General features: G+C 42.3%; 1 protein-coding gene across 1 annotated transcript in view; it reads left to right on the top strand.

Annotated features, from left to right (window-relative positions):
• The first annotated feature begins 4740 nt into the window (after positions 1-4740).
• LOC139368652 (Rho guanine nucleotide exchange factor (GEF) 19) overlaps positions 4741-15041 on the top strand; it is a 32724-nt gene continuing 22423 nt past the window's right edge. Inside the window, exon 1 of the mRNA XM_071107810.1 lies at positions 4741-5321. The gene's annotated coding sequence lies outside the window, so the exon portion shown is untranslated. The remainder of the gene's footprint in view (positions 5322-15041) is intronic.

Raw genomic sequence — 15041 nt, 5'->3', positions numbered from 1 at the left:
ATAAGCAAAGAGAAACGACAGTCCATCATTACTTTAAGACATGAAGGTCAGTCAATTTGGAAAGTGCAGTCTCAAAAACCATCAAGCGCTAGAGTTACCTCTGCTGCAGAGGATAAGTTAATAAGAGTTAACTGCACCTCAGATTGCAGCCCAAACAAATGATAGTCCCACTAAGTGCAAACCAGATGAGATGGCGTATCGTTGCAGAATGCTGTGGTAGCCATGCTGGTTAAGTGTGCCTTGAATTCTAAATAAACAGTCTCCTCTGAACAGTTGATGTTGAGATGTGTCTGTTACTTGAACTCTGTGAAGCATTTATTTGGTCTGCAGTTTCTGAGGCTGGTAACTCTTATGAACATATCCTCTGCAGCAGAGGTAACTCTGGGTCTTCCTTTCCTGTGGTGGTTCTCATTGAGAGTCAGTTTCATAATAGAACTTGAGGGTTTTTGCAACTGCACTTAAAGAAAGGTTCAAAGTTCTTGAAATATTTCAGCGTCTTAAAGTAATGATGGACTGTCATTTATCTTTGCTTATTTGAGCTGTTCTTTCCATAATATGGACTTGATCTTTTACAAAATAGAGCTATCTTCTGTGTACCACCCCTACCTTGTCACAACACGACTGTTTGGCTCAAACGCATTAAGAAGGAAAGAAATTCCACAAATTAACTTTTATCAAGACACACCTGTTAATTGAAATGCATTCCAGGTGACTACCTCATGAAGCTGGTTGAGAGAATGCCAAGAGTATGCAAAGAATCTCTTTGTTGAACAAGAATCTCTTTAAAAATATCTCAGTCTTCTCCTTGTATGAGCTGAAAGTTTAGAGGGACGGCCAGGTCTTGGTAGATTTGCAGTGGTCTGATACCCCTTCCATTTCAATATTATCGCTTGCACAGTGCTCCTTGGGATGTTTAAAGCTTGGGAAATCTTTTTGTATCCAAATCCAGCTTTAAACTTCTTCACAACAGTATCTCGGACCTGCCTGGTGTGTTCCTTGTTCTTCATGATGCTCTCTGCGCTTTTAACGGACCTCTGAGACTATCACAGTGCATTTATACGGAGACTTGATTACACACAGGTGGATTGTATTTATCATCATTAGTCATTTAGGTCAACATTGGATCATTCAGAGATCCTCACTGAACTTCTGGAGAGAGTTTGCTGCACTGAAAGTAAAGGGGCTGAATAATTTTGCACGCCCAATTTTTCAGTTTTTGATTTGTTAAAAAAGTTTGAAATATCCAATAAATGTCGTTCCACTTCATGATTGTGTCCCACTTGTTGTTGATTCTTCACAAAAAAATAAAGTTTTATATCTTTATGTTTGAAGCCTGAAATGTGGCAAAAGGTCGCAAAGTTCAAGGGGGCCGAATACTTTCGCAAGGCACTGTATGTGAAACTGGTCCCGCTTTTCTACACTATCACTCTATATTTGTAATGAGATAGACCTGGAACATATTGGGAATCTTGTTGCTTATCTTGTTGGTACTGTACTATACGATTGAAGTCTTTCTACAAGTGTAACACGTTTTGCGCAAGCTGTTTTGCATTTCAAATGTTGGAAAATAACTCTGGTTGGATGAATGAGATACAGAACCAATAAGGTGTCAATCTGAAATAAATTCAAGTTCAAGATGCCAGAGAACTTTGTTGTTATCTGCTCCCCTTTCCTCCCCACGCCCTCAGAAACGTAAACTCCCCTCAGAAAAGGAGAACTCCAGCCAGATGAAATCCCTCTGATTTATTAGGAGTCAGAGAGAGACAGGTGTTCTGTTAATTAATTCTCTCCCCTCTGCTCCTACCCACCCTTCTGAAATATTCCTGTGGCCTTCGGCGACTTCTCTTTCCTCCTTTCTCTCGCTCTCTCACCTCTCATTCTCTCTTTCTCTCTCTCTTTCTCTACCGCTGTAGCGTTCATCTTTTGCTTGCTATGCTTGCTGTGAGTGTGTTCCTCTGCCATTCAGCCTGCAGGAAGTGTGCGTTAGTACATGTCAGTTAGTGGATTAAGGTATGCAACGTGGTCACAGTTCCACAGAGACTGTGCATTCCAGATGGCACCCTATTCCCTATAATGTGCTCTCCTTTTTATAGAGTTCTGTAGGCAAAAAGGTGCTATTTGGGACATGGACATTGTACTAATGATTCTCCCATTATACCTCAACATCACATTTAAAGTAACTGTCATTTGAAAATCTCACTTTGAAAAGTACATATTCTGTTAACTCATACCCACATAATGTTGTTGACTCATTCTATACTCATATTTGTGAGTTACATTCAGTTACTTTTAGATTACTTTCCCCTTAAGAGGCATTAAAAGAAGACAAAAATGTATGTTACCAATTGAACCACATCTATTGCAGGATAAATCAATGTTAACGTTTACATAGCTGACCACATATGGATGTTACATTTTACTTTATGGGTTGGTTATGTAGGCTTCTTCTAACCCATCACTTTCTACTACACATAATAATATGATTAAATAGTATCTTTACATTAAAAACTAAAGTCTGTCAGAATTCCAGTCACGGGCCTCCCGAGTGGCGCAGTGGTCTAAGGCACTGCATCGCAGTGCTAGCTGTGCCACTAGAGATCCTTGGCCGCGACCGGGAGACCCATGGGGCGGCGCACAATTGGCCCAGCGTCATCCAGATTAGGGGAGGGTTTGGCCGCTCTAGCGACTCCTGTGGTGGGCCGGACGCATGCACGCTGGCACGGTCGCCAGGTGTACCTTGTTTCCTCCGGCACATTGGCGTGGCTGGCTTCCGGGTTAAGCGGGCATTGTGTCAAGAAGCAGTGTGGCTTGGTTGGGTTGTGTTTCGGAGGACGCACGGCTCTCGACCTTCGCCTCTCCCGAGTCCGTACGGGAGTTGCAGCGATGGGACAAGACTGTAACTACCAATTGGATACCACGAAATTGTTGATAAATACCAACAACAAAACAAAAACAAAAAATAGAATTCCAGTCATTCCAATAAATGTTATACCCCTTGGTCTTCAAGAACAGGACTTGGAAATATGGAAGTATAGATTAGCCAAATTGTTTTACCTGAGCATCACCCCAAAACTAAGGACTTATTAGCCAGCCCTACTCTGTTGTTTATGATTTTGTTGTCATGTAGGACTGATTGGGCTCATTGATTTGGGTTGAAAAATAAGTGCTGCGTTCATGGAATGACATGCTTTGAGCACTACTGAAAAGTGCTATTTACATGTGAAAAATGAATGCCATATGCTGCATTTGCAATAACTTTTTGTTGGTGACACTTTGATATCTAGATAATATGCAGCTGTTTAAAGGGCAAATCCACAGATGAAACAATAACAAAATGGTCGCCCGCCTCTGTTTTGGTAAAAAGCTGAGGGATGGGCCTGGAGAAATGTAACCACTCTCAGATTAATAGACAGAACTATGGATGCAAGGTCTGACCATCCATGATATCAACATTATTGTTTTAACCATGTTATGAGGCTATACAGTGTTTGTTTATATTTACAAAGTTTACAAACATTGGAGAAAAACAAGCTTATATTTTGGGTTCTTATGTAGTGTGACAGTTATAAATGCCTCATGAGCTTAGTTTAAGTTATATTCTTGAAAAATCACTTTTTGCTTACTACATGATTCAATATGTGTTATTTCATAGTTTGATGTCTTCCCTATTCTAAAATGTGGAAAATAGTAAAAATGAAGAAAAACCCTGGAATGAGTAGGTATGTCAACTTTTGACTGGTACTGTGTGTGTGTGTGTGTGTGTGTGTGTGTGTATGTATGTATGTATATATATATAAAATTGTTTTAGCAACTACAGATTGCCCCTTTAAGTCTATCAAAAGTGTACGAGTTTGAACATGTGTCCATTAGGGCTATGGATTAAAAAGTGTTATCTGCATGAATTAGATTGAGCAATGAAAGCCCCACTTTTATTCCATAGGCTGGGATCTGCACTGTGCAGCTGTGCAAGAGCCATGTTTCACTGGTTTCAAAAAGCCTTTTTTCAATGCTGATTTGAATGTCATTGGGAAAACAACAAGACGTTTCAAAGATTTGTTTTGCAAACCTCCTTTCTGAATTTAAAAGTAATCCTCGAAGTAATCATCTAGTTTTTCAAAAGTATCTGTAATCTGATTACAATATTTTTGCTGGTATCATAACAGATTACAGTTACCGTTTTTTTTGTAATCCCTTACACGTAACAGATTACATGTAATCCAATACTCCCCAAACCTGCTTGTCATGTAACCACAAACAAGTTGCCATTGTAAGATGGAATACACAATATTGTGTAGAGTTTTAATGATAGCAGATTAACTGGCAACTGAGTTTTTTTGATAGATTTCTGGTTTGTTGATAGTGACATGATGAAAGAACAACTTTTGAATTTTTTATTGATAAAATCTGGAAAACTGTTAAAATGAGGACAATTAGACTTTCTCTCACCACTGCTTAGTAGAGGGTTGACCGAGGTAACCATTTTTTATGTTTAATTAGGGAGTTATAATGCTTGGGAGAGGGAGAAGCCAAGTAGTTCAAGCATGCGTTTGCAAATACTTTCTTTCTCCAAACTGATACTTAGCTACTTACTTAATTGCATGGGCGCACACGCATACACACACACACAGACACGGCCTGAGTACACACACAGACAGACACACGCCTGAGCGCACACACTGTCTGCTTCCCACCCCTTTTCCCTCCTACTTGCCTTCTATCCACTTTCAGTGCATTTCTGTTGACACACAAGGATCTGACCCATGCGCACACACACACACAGACAAACTATCACACATATTCACAGAAAGGAAAACATTTTCTCTCACACAGATGGCTGCTAGCACACTCCTCTCTCGATCTCTTTCTATAAGCAGGTGTTGAAATGCAACACTAACTATTAGAGGCCGAGAGAAAAAGAGGGGGAGAGGGAGGAGAGAGAACGGGAGAGAGTGCACTTCCCCAACTGTAGCAGAGAGAGAGGGGACGAGAGGGATTGTCAACGAGGAGAGGGAGAGCAGAAGCCTAAAGAGGGATCTGCATGGTAAGTAACCAGACCAGCGAGCACTTTTTTTTCGTTTAAAGTTCCTGTTTTTTGTTGGAGGGAGAAGAAAATAAAGACACAACGGAGGAGTCGGGACCCTGTCCCCTACTTTCTGGACGAGTGGAGTAAAAATCTGAAGAAGACCTGAAGGGAATGAAGCTGGGAGGGACACAAGGCAGTCATGGATAGCACATAGAGCCTCAGCCAGACGCTAGGATGGCCTGGATTCACACACTGTCGCTGGCAACCATCCAGCTCAGAAGCTACTGATACCCATGAGGTAGTACAGCCCATCTATCCATACATATTTGTATATATTGCTCTGTGTGCAATGCAATGTTGAAGTGTACACTAACCAAGTGTGTACCGTTGTTAGTTATTGTGACCTTCGGGTGGGGTGGTGGATTTTGATGTTGCATATGAAAGTTAAGCTGTCCTGTTTTTTGGGAGGGTGAGTCAAAACAGTGCCATGGTGCTACTTTCAGACTGCATTGCTGCATGTCAGATGCACAGATTTAGAGGTAGATGAAAACAAAGATAAACAAAAACACCCTCAAGTTGACATTATATTAATACAATGTCAACTTGAGGGTGTTTTTGTTTTATTGTTATTTTCATGGCAATTCTACTGGGAGCGTGTGTTCCTCCAATGTGCAGTCTGTTTCAATTACACATGGTGTGCTGTTAGAGTGAGACAGTTTGAGAGTTCAAGGGTACATGTTCAGTATCATAGGGGGTGCATTCTATACTATTTCACTGTTATGGAAATTAAACTTTATTTTAAAGTACATTTAACATCTCTACACATAATACAGTAAACTAGGCTCAATAAATAATAATAACCATCCCTGACGTGCACTGTAATCCAGAGAGACTGACTTTACAGTCGATGAGTCATTATAGTGTAGGTCTGCAGTATACGTTTACATAATACATGTAAAATACACACGCATCTGTCAATACATGGAGATACTTTAGAAACACCACACGTACAGACTCAACCGTTCACATCAATTATACAATGGAATGGCAAAATATTCCATTAGAAGCATTGTTTGCATCAGTAATAGTTCCCTATCCTTGGGCATAGCATGGGAAATGAGGCTTTGCAAGGCTTTGAGGCTGGAGTGTAATGGTTACAGTAGGAGCTGTGATTAGTTGCAGGGCAGGTAAGTGCATGTTTGGAATATGTCGGGGGGAGGATTGTTAAAAAAAACTGCACGGCGCCGTAGTGCGCACACACTCCTTTCAAGTCTTAGTCTACACCAGATCAGTTGGAGGCCCTCTCCATAAACCTTCAGGATCTTTCAAGTGACTCCACTGTAAACTGAGGAGCAACCATGTGTGTCTGTGTGCGTGTTTGTGTTTGTGTGTTTTTCACAGCAGTGTTTCTGCAGGGAGAGTGTTTTTCTCTCCCACGCTCTGCCTCCAGGTATGTTTGTTTGCCCATTTAACTCAGTGTCTCATAGGAACTGCAATCTAGCTAAGCTGTTTACACACCATCACGAGGAACAAACAAATGACTCAATACTGACATTCAACAGTTCAGCAATATAACTGTTTAGTGCCTGCCAGATTATGGTGTGCCTGCCAGATTATGGTGTGCCTCCCAAATGGCACCCTATTCCCTATGTAGTGCACTACTTTTGACCAGAGCCTCTGATCAAAACAAGTGTGCTACATAGGGAATAGGGTGCCATTTGGGATGCAAGCATGCTCTTATCTGCTCTGTTTCCCAAACTAAATTTGATTTAGGTCATGTCCTCAAAGACTTCTAGTTTAGATACAGATTGATGTAGCACTAACTTATTATATTATTAATGGCTGTAGCAAGAGAGGGTGAACCAAGGTGGTGCGGGTAGAGAATACCCACAAGTAATTTAGTCTGTCTCGCTTATGACTAAGCCTTTTCCCAATGACAATGCACTATCTGTTTGTGTGTGCGTGTGTGTGTGTGCTTATGTCTGAGTGGATGTGCGAGGATATATGTCTGAATCTGTGCTACTGATTTGCCTACAGACCAATAGTAGATCTCTGCTTGTGGAGACTGATGCCTGTACAACAGCTGCTACACTCCAGGCCTTTACGATGATCTGTACAGAAAAATTAAGAGCCAATGAACCACGTTACATAAAAAGGTTCAACAGGTACTAAGTACACCAAACACTAGGAACATCTTCCTAATATTGAGTTGCACCCACCCCCCACCCCCAAACAGCCACAATTTGTCGAGACATGGACTCTACAAGGTGTCGAAAGCGTTCCACAGGGATGGCGGCACACGTTGACTCCAATGCTTCCCACAGTTGTGTCAAGTTGGCTGGATGTCCTTTGGGTGGTGGTCCACTCTTGATACACACAGGACACTGTTGAGCGTGAAAAACCCAGCAGCGTTGCAGTTCTTAACACAAACCGGTGCGCCTGGCACCTAGTACCATACCCTGTTCAAAGGCACTTAAATCTTTTGTCTAGCCCATTCACCCTCTGAATGGCACACATACACAATCCATGTCTCAGTTGTCTGAAGGCTTAAAAATCCTTTAACATGAACCTCCCCTTCACCTACACTGATTTGAAGTGAATTTAAAAAGTGAAATCAGTAAGGGATCATTGCTTTCACCTGGATTCTCCTAGTCAATCTATGCCATGAAAAGAGCAGGTGTTCTTAATGTTTTGTATACTCAGTGTAGATCACAATATTGGGTTTGTTGAATGTAACTTCCTTCAGGAAATGAAACAAATCTCTTGATAACATAGAGCCGATTCGGACATAGGAAATTACGCCTTTCTTACACACATCTTTCTTATGCACTTCTCAGTAGTTGGTATTAAGACTTACCTTGTGCAGGTGAGCAACGGGCTTTGTAGGCGTGGTTCCCTTGTGTGCGCTAAATAAATGTAATTCAACCGCTGAAAACTCTCCCACTTACTGGCCAACAGATCTTCTTGTGGACTTTTCACTCAATAGGGTTTTCAGTACATTTATCTTCAGCCATCTCTTTCAAAACGCTGGTAACTTTTAGTTTGAATTTTGTCCAGACTCACTAGAATACATCTAGAGAACGGGTTCAGAATAAAGGAAAGGGAAAGGGGGATAGTGAGTTGTACAACTGAATGCCTTTAACTGAAATGTAGAATATTATGGATCAACGAAAGAAAGCCATCTAAATATATGCATAATCAAGCCATCTAAATATTTGCATAATCGTCTTAGTTTCAGCACCAATTGGTAGATTTAAAAATACTCTGATCTTGTAGATTATTTAGGGTTAGGAAAGTATTTATGAATCATAAACTGGTGAGCAGAGCCTCAACCAGTACGCACAAAATAAAGAAAATGGTGGTTTGATTAATTCTGAAAATTGCCACACTCAGTTCTTCAACCAGTGGTAATGTAGAAAGAATAGTGTACAATAGCAGGATATACCGTCATCTATTATCTGCACTAACCATGGAACTGTGATGACACAGCCAAGTATTCCACCATGCGTAGGGTTCAAACTGTTACGGCTTGGTCTGTGCTCCACTCCATAACGTTTTAATTAGCCTTTTTGGTATGTTATCGACTGTTACTAATGATCCTCAGCAACAACCATATGGCCTTGACATCATTTACAGAGGAACCAAAGGTAAACAAAATAGTGTAATTAAATTGAATGATAATGTAGGCTATACCAACTGAAGGGAACTAACCGTAAATTGACAGTTGAATGTGTGGTTATTAGGTCTACTGACAGTCGATACTGATAGTGGCTAGTATTTAACATGATAGTTCTAGGAGAAAGTTGGGGTAGCCTATAGTTAAGACATTCGAGACTGCCCATCCCTGCTGTACAATTTAAATTATGCATAATGGCACAGCATTTCATACACTTTTGTGTGGGAAAGTTTATCAAATCAAATTTATTTATATAGCCCTTCTTACATCAGCTGATATCTCAAAGTGCTGTACAGAAACCCAGTGTAAAACCCCAAACAGAAAGCAATGCAGGTGTAGAAGCACATTAAAAGGTCATTTACCACCTACACAAGTGCAGTCTCAGTGCTATGATGGGGTCTAAAACCAGACTGAAGCATTTCGTATACATTGTTTGTCTTCAGGAAGGCAGTGAGTTGCTGCGCAACAGCTTTGTCAAAAATTTTAGAGAGGAATGGAAGATTCGATATAGGCTGATATAGGCTTTATTACTGCCTGTTTGGTACACATCCGGTGGATAGAGAGCCGTTTATTATGTTCAACATAGGAGGGCCAAGCACAGGAAGCAGCTGTTTCAGTAGTTTAGTTGGAATAGGGTCCAGTATGCAACTTGAAGGTTTAGAGGCCATGATAATTTTCATCATTGTGCCAAGATATATAGTACTAAAACACTTGAGTGTCTCCCTTGATCCTAGGTCCTGGCAGATTTGTGCAGACTCAGGACAACTGATCTTTGGAGGATCTTTGGAGTCCGTAATTTGCTTTCTAATGATCACGATCTTTTCCTCAAAGAAGTTCATTAATTTATTACTGCTGAAGTGAAAGCCATCCTCTCTTGGGGAATGCTGCTTTTTAGTTAGCTTTGCGACAGTATCAAAAATACATTTTGGATTGTTCTTATTTTCCTCAATTAAGTTCAAAAATAGGATGATCGAGCAGCAGTGAGGGCTCTTCGATACTGCACGGTACTGTCTTTCCAAGCTAGTCGGAAGACTTCCAGTTTGGTGTGGCACCATTTTCGTTCCAATTTTCTGGAAGCTTGCTTCAGAGCTCGGGTATTTTCTGTATACCAGTGAGCTAGTTTTTTGTGACAAATGTTTTTAGTCTTTAGGGGTGCAACTGCATATAGGGTATTGCGCAAGGTTAAATTGAGTTCCTTAGTTAGGTGGTTAACTGATTTTTGTTCTCTGACGTCCTTGGGTAGGCAGAGAGAGTCTGGAAGGGCATCAAGGAATCTTTGGGTTGCCTGAGAATTTATAACACAATTTTTGATGCTCCTTGGTTGGGGTCTGAGCAGATTATTTGTTGCGATTGCAAACGTAATAAAATGGTGGTCCGATAGTCCAGGGTTATGAGGAAAAACATTAAGATCCACAACATTTATTCCATGTGACAAAACTAGGTCCAGAGTATGACTGTGGCAGTGAGTAGGTCCAGAGACATGTTGGACAAAACCAACATGATATGACCAACATGATGAGTCGATATGTTGATATGCTTCAGTTTCTGCCCTATGACTGGTTTCACATTTGTCACCAGCGATTTATAAGGTAAAATATATCTAAAACAAGTGTCATTTATATTTACAATTCCCTTATCCAAACGGATTACTCATTTACCTAGCTCTTATCAATAGCTCTTATCAAGATGTAAATTATAGTGCATGGAGAATGGTGTTATTTATATTGAGAGAAAAAAATGAAGTAGAGGCTTTTCCCACTTGGAGCCGGTAGGTTCGCTAGACCTTGTTAATGGTTTCCTCGCGCATAAAGGTGGTGGAATTATGAGATAATTAAGTCAACGTCAGAATACAGTGTATCTCTAGACACACCTCCGTCACACCTTCATTTATTAGATCTCTACCCCAAATTAATAGCAGGCGAATCGCATGCTATTCCCATGCTTAAGTTCAAGGTCAGAATTCGCATAGAGAGAAAAGGGGATAAAAAGGGAAATCCGTTCCATTTACAAGCGCTTAACTCATGTCGGAATCGGCCCCTCAGTGTTTTGCTCCTAAGCATGCAATTTTAGCACTACAATTTATCGTTGTGGGAAGGAAAGTATTGACATGGTAATTTCACCATATGGGCAAATATGCTAAAATATACCAGAACAAATCTGTAAAGTTGAGTGACTAAAGTGCTCTTTGAATCAGACCATAAATGTCTGCCCACAGTCTGGATAGTCACAGCCATATAGTAATGTTTGTTGTCTGGGAGAGGTGAAGGAGACAGCCATAACTTGACTGACTCAGACTCCACAGACAACACAGCTGTAGTGGAAACCTTTCACAGTATCACAGAGTGTCTATTTATGTGAATGCAATAGCAGAAGTACAGTAGCACATGATCCTTGACCTTGCGTTTTCAACCAAATATTCCATTGATGTTCGTAGGTATGTTGACTGATAGAATGTTGGTTCAACATATTTTTGCCTTTATCACTGCGTCGGTGGTCACAATTGACCACTGACTCAGTGATAAAGGCAAAAATATGTGACCACCGACACAGTGATAAAGGCAAAAATATGTTGAACCAACATTCTCAGTCCTGCAAAATTACCTGTGTCTTACTATAAACTTAGTCATAACATGATAACTAAACAATGTGGATATACTATGTTTTTTTTGCTGTCAGTTAATAGTTGAATGACGGACCTACTTGAGTGATAGTGTAACGAGTGCGCTGAGAGTCGGGAAGCAAGTTCAGGGAGTGAGTGATTTAATCAATAAATGAAACATAATACAAAAACAAGAAACACGAACAACGCACAGACATGGAACAGAAACAATGACGACTCGGGAACAAACCAGAAGGAGTGACTTATAAAGGGCAGGGAATCAAGGAGGTGATGGAGCCCAGGTGAGTAGCATTATGCGCTGATGCGCGTAACGATGGTGACAGGTGTGTGCCATAACTAGCAACCTGGTGACCTAGAGTCCGGAGAGGGAGCACAAGTGACAGTACCCCCTCCCCGACTCAAGGCTCCGGCCACAGTAAGCCGACCAAAATGACAATCCAAGGAATCAGGAGTTGACCGGTCACCTCTGCTAAGGCATGGGTGGACGGCGACCTAGAGTTCCGGAGAGAGAGCATACGTGACAGTACCTCCTCTTCGTCCTGGCGATCAGGAGCCGACCGGTCACCTCTGCTAAGGCGCGGGAACCTGTCGATCCAGCTGAGGCGTGGGAGCATGGTGACCTAGGGCGCCGGAGAGAGCATGCATGATAGTGCCCCCTCCCCGGCGCATTCGGCTCCAGCCGCAGGATGCCAACCACAGGGACGATCCCAGGGATCAGGAGCGGACTGGTCACCTCTGCTGAGGCACAGAAACCTGACGGACCGGCTGAGACGTGAGCCCGCTGAGGGAGCATGGTGACCTACTGGCGCTGGAGAGAGCATGCATGACAGAGCCCCCTCCCCGGCGCGTGGGGAGCCTGTCGAGCCCGCTGAGGCAGGGGAATCCGACAAACCAGCTGAGGCCTCCCAGGTAGCCCCGGTTCTGACACCCGGACCCGACATCACCACCAAAACAAAAATAACAAAAAAACAAAAAAACAGTTCCTGATGCTTCCCTTAGGCGAGGTGTCATAATGTAACGTGTGCGCTGAGAGTCGGGAGGCAAGTTCAGGGAGTGAGTGATTTAATCAATAAACTAAACATAATACAAAACACGAACACCGCAGAAACAATGACGACTCGGGAAGAAACCAAAGGGAGTGAAATATAAAGGGCAGGTAATCAAGGAGGTGATGGAGTCCAGGTGAGTGTCATTATGCGCTGATACGCATAACGATGGTGACAGGTGTACACCATAATAGTCTGGTGACCTAGAGGCAGGAGAGTTTGCACACGTGGCAGATATATATATATATATTTTTTAATTCGAGAGTGATGTGCCTTCAGATTTACAACTCAATTTACTGCAGTACACCCCTCCACCTCTTCGCCCTCCCCTCCAGCCCGTTCCTTCACCTTACCTCCATCCTCCCATGTCCTCCCTCCCCTCCATCTCTCTGAGTCTGGAGCACCTGCCCCATCACCTGTCACTCAGATTGTGTGTGTGCGTTGTGTGCACTTGTGCCTGAGTGTACACATATGCATTGGTGTGGTTGGCTGGAGGTGTATCTGACTATGTGCATCTACATGCACTGCCACTGCAGGGAAGCCAGACAGGACGCTGTGCCACATCCTTCCCATCCATCCATCCATCCATCCATCCATCCATCCAACTGTTGCATACAATCCTAGCTGTATGGCTAGCCCTTAGACAAACGGTCTGGCTTTGAATTAGGAGAACTGAACATGAGAGGAGGGGTAGGGTGGTGAGACGTACACAGCTTTTTGTATTATGTTAAATGCCCTCACTATTTGCTTTGACCTGGTTTCCAAAATGATTTTTTTTTTCATTTGAGAAGACAACCCACCCATAAAATAAATGGAGCGGGGCGAACCACTTTCTTATCCTTTGGCTTAGTGGCAGCTCTTTTTTCTGTTGCATGTGGAAAGTCCAGTCCCTTTGTTTGTCTCCTGTTGCAGATTACTGAGAATTTTTAGAGGAATGACGAGAGCCTAGCTATTCAAGGAATGTGCAAAGTGCCTGCATTTGTCAAAGGTTCTTGTTTGGGGGCTGGTCGGTAATGAATTTGGAAGTTAACTTGCTGGCCCTCTTCTGTCAGAGCATAAAGCAATCACTAGTCGAATGTCTCTATCATGTACATATAATTAAAAAAATACTATTGATTATTGAAGTTTTGACACATTTTCTGTAGTGAAATCCTGTTGATACATACATTGATCAAACTTGGAAGGGCGGGAAGGATACATCTAAACATTCATAACATAAAACAATCAAACAGCATGATCTTTTTCCCTGGATGATATCTCATATTTTGAAAGTATTTGAAAAAGATTAGATTCGCAAATGAGCGTGAGCAGTGGGGCCCTGGGGCTATGTGTGAAATGCCCTTCCTAACAGTGTTGCTTGCACACCTGTGCAAGAGCTGAAGCTAGAGCTGAAGCCTGCAGGCTGTTCCAAGCAAGAGTTGGCTATGGCCCCAGCCCACAGCATCTAACATGCAATGGGGCATGTTTCACACATGCACAAGAATACATTTCTGTCTCACAATAAAGTTCAACAGTTTTTTTTTTATATCAAAGAGAGTTGTACAGTGTTCTTCATGAGTTAATCCCTTCAGTTTTCCCTGTTAGTATTCTGTTAAAAAATGAACCCCAGATATGGCTGCAAGATACAGCGTCTAATTTATATGCCAACTTGAGAGAGAACTATAGAGTACTTTGTCCTCGCTCTAGTTCACCTCCTAATCCTAATGATGCTGTGCTTTTTCCTTCTCCGTTTTTTTTATTCATTTGTAGCTTCGCCCCACAGGCAAAACCTACTACATGGTCAGCTTCGAGGTGGGTTCTCTACCTACCCTGATCATGTTTCAAAACAAGCCACCCTCAGTTGACTTGTCCATACCTGTCCAGAAGATAAAGGAGAGAGTAGGACAACAAAAAAAGTCTGGCTTGGTTCCAAACTGGAGGAGAGAAAGAAGGAGAAAACAGACACAGGGAATGGAGAGAATACAATACTTGAATTACAAGAGATGCATCAGCAGAATGTACAGTGGCCCATGATCAGATCATCAAACAATCTTTGATTGACAGTTTGGGTGCAGAGAACACCTACAAAGCTGTTTTTTGTTTTGTTTTGTTTTTTACCCCCTTTCTCCCCCATTTTGTGGTATCCAATTGTTAGTATCTTTTCTCATCGCTACAATGCCCATATGGGCTTGGGAGAGGCAAAACACAACCCAACCAATCCTCACTGCTTCTTGACACAGCGCGCATCCAACCCAGAAGCCAGCCGCATCAATGTGTTGGAGGAAACACCGTGCACCTGGTTAGCGTGCACTGCGAGATGAGACAAGGATATCCCTACCGGCCAAACCCTCATGACGCTAGGCCAATTGTGCGTCGCCCCACGGATCTCCCGGTCCTGGCTGCGACAGAGCCTGGGCGCGAGCACAGAGTCTCTGGTGGCACAGCTAGCACTGCGATGCAGTGCCCTAGACCGCTGTGCCACCCGGGAGGCCCTACAAAGCTGTTTGAGTGGATCTGACAAAATGTTGTTGAAAAGTACAAATATCTCAGGCCTTCCGTTTGCTTTGTGATGGCAGGTCTGTAGTTCATCAGTAGCCTACTTTTTATATCTGAATTGAGTGAAGAAACAAGTGTACTTCCTTTCATAAACTCAAATTCCTTTTGAAATCTTTCAAATACTTTGAGGGTTTGCTTTAG

Source organism: Oncorhynchus clarkii, chromosome 16 (assembly GCF_045791955.1).
Source record: "Oncorhynchus clarkii lewisi isolate Uvic-CL-2024 chromosome 16, UVic_Ocla_1.0, whole genome shotgun sequence".
NCBI lineage: Eukaryota > Metazoa > Chordata > Actinopteri > Salmoniformes > Salmonidae > Oncorhynchus > Oncorhynchus clarkii.
This window is presented reverse-complemented; position numbering and strand designations above follow the sequence as displayed.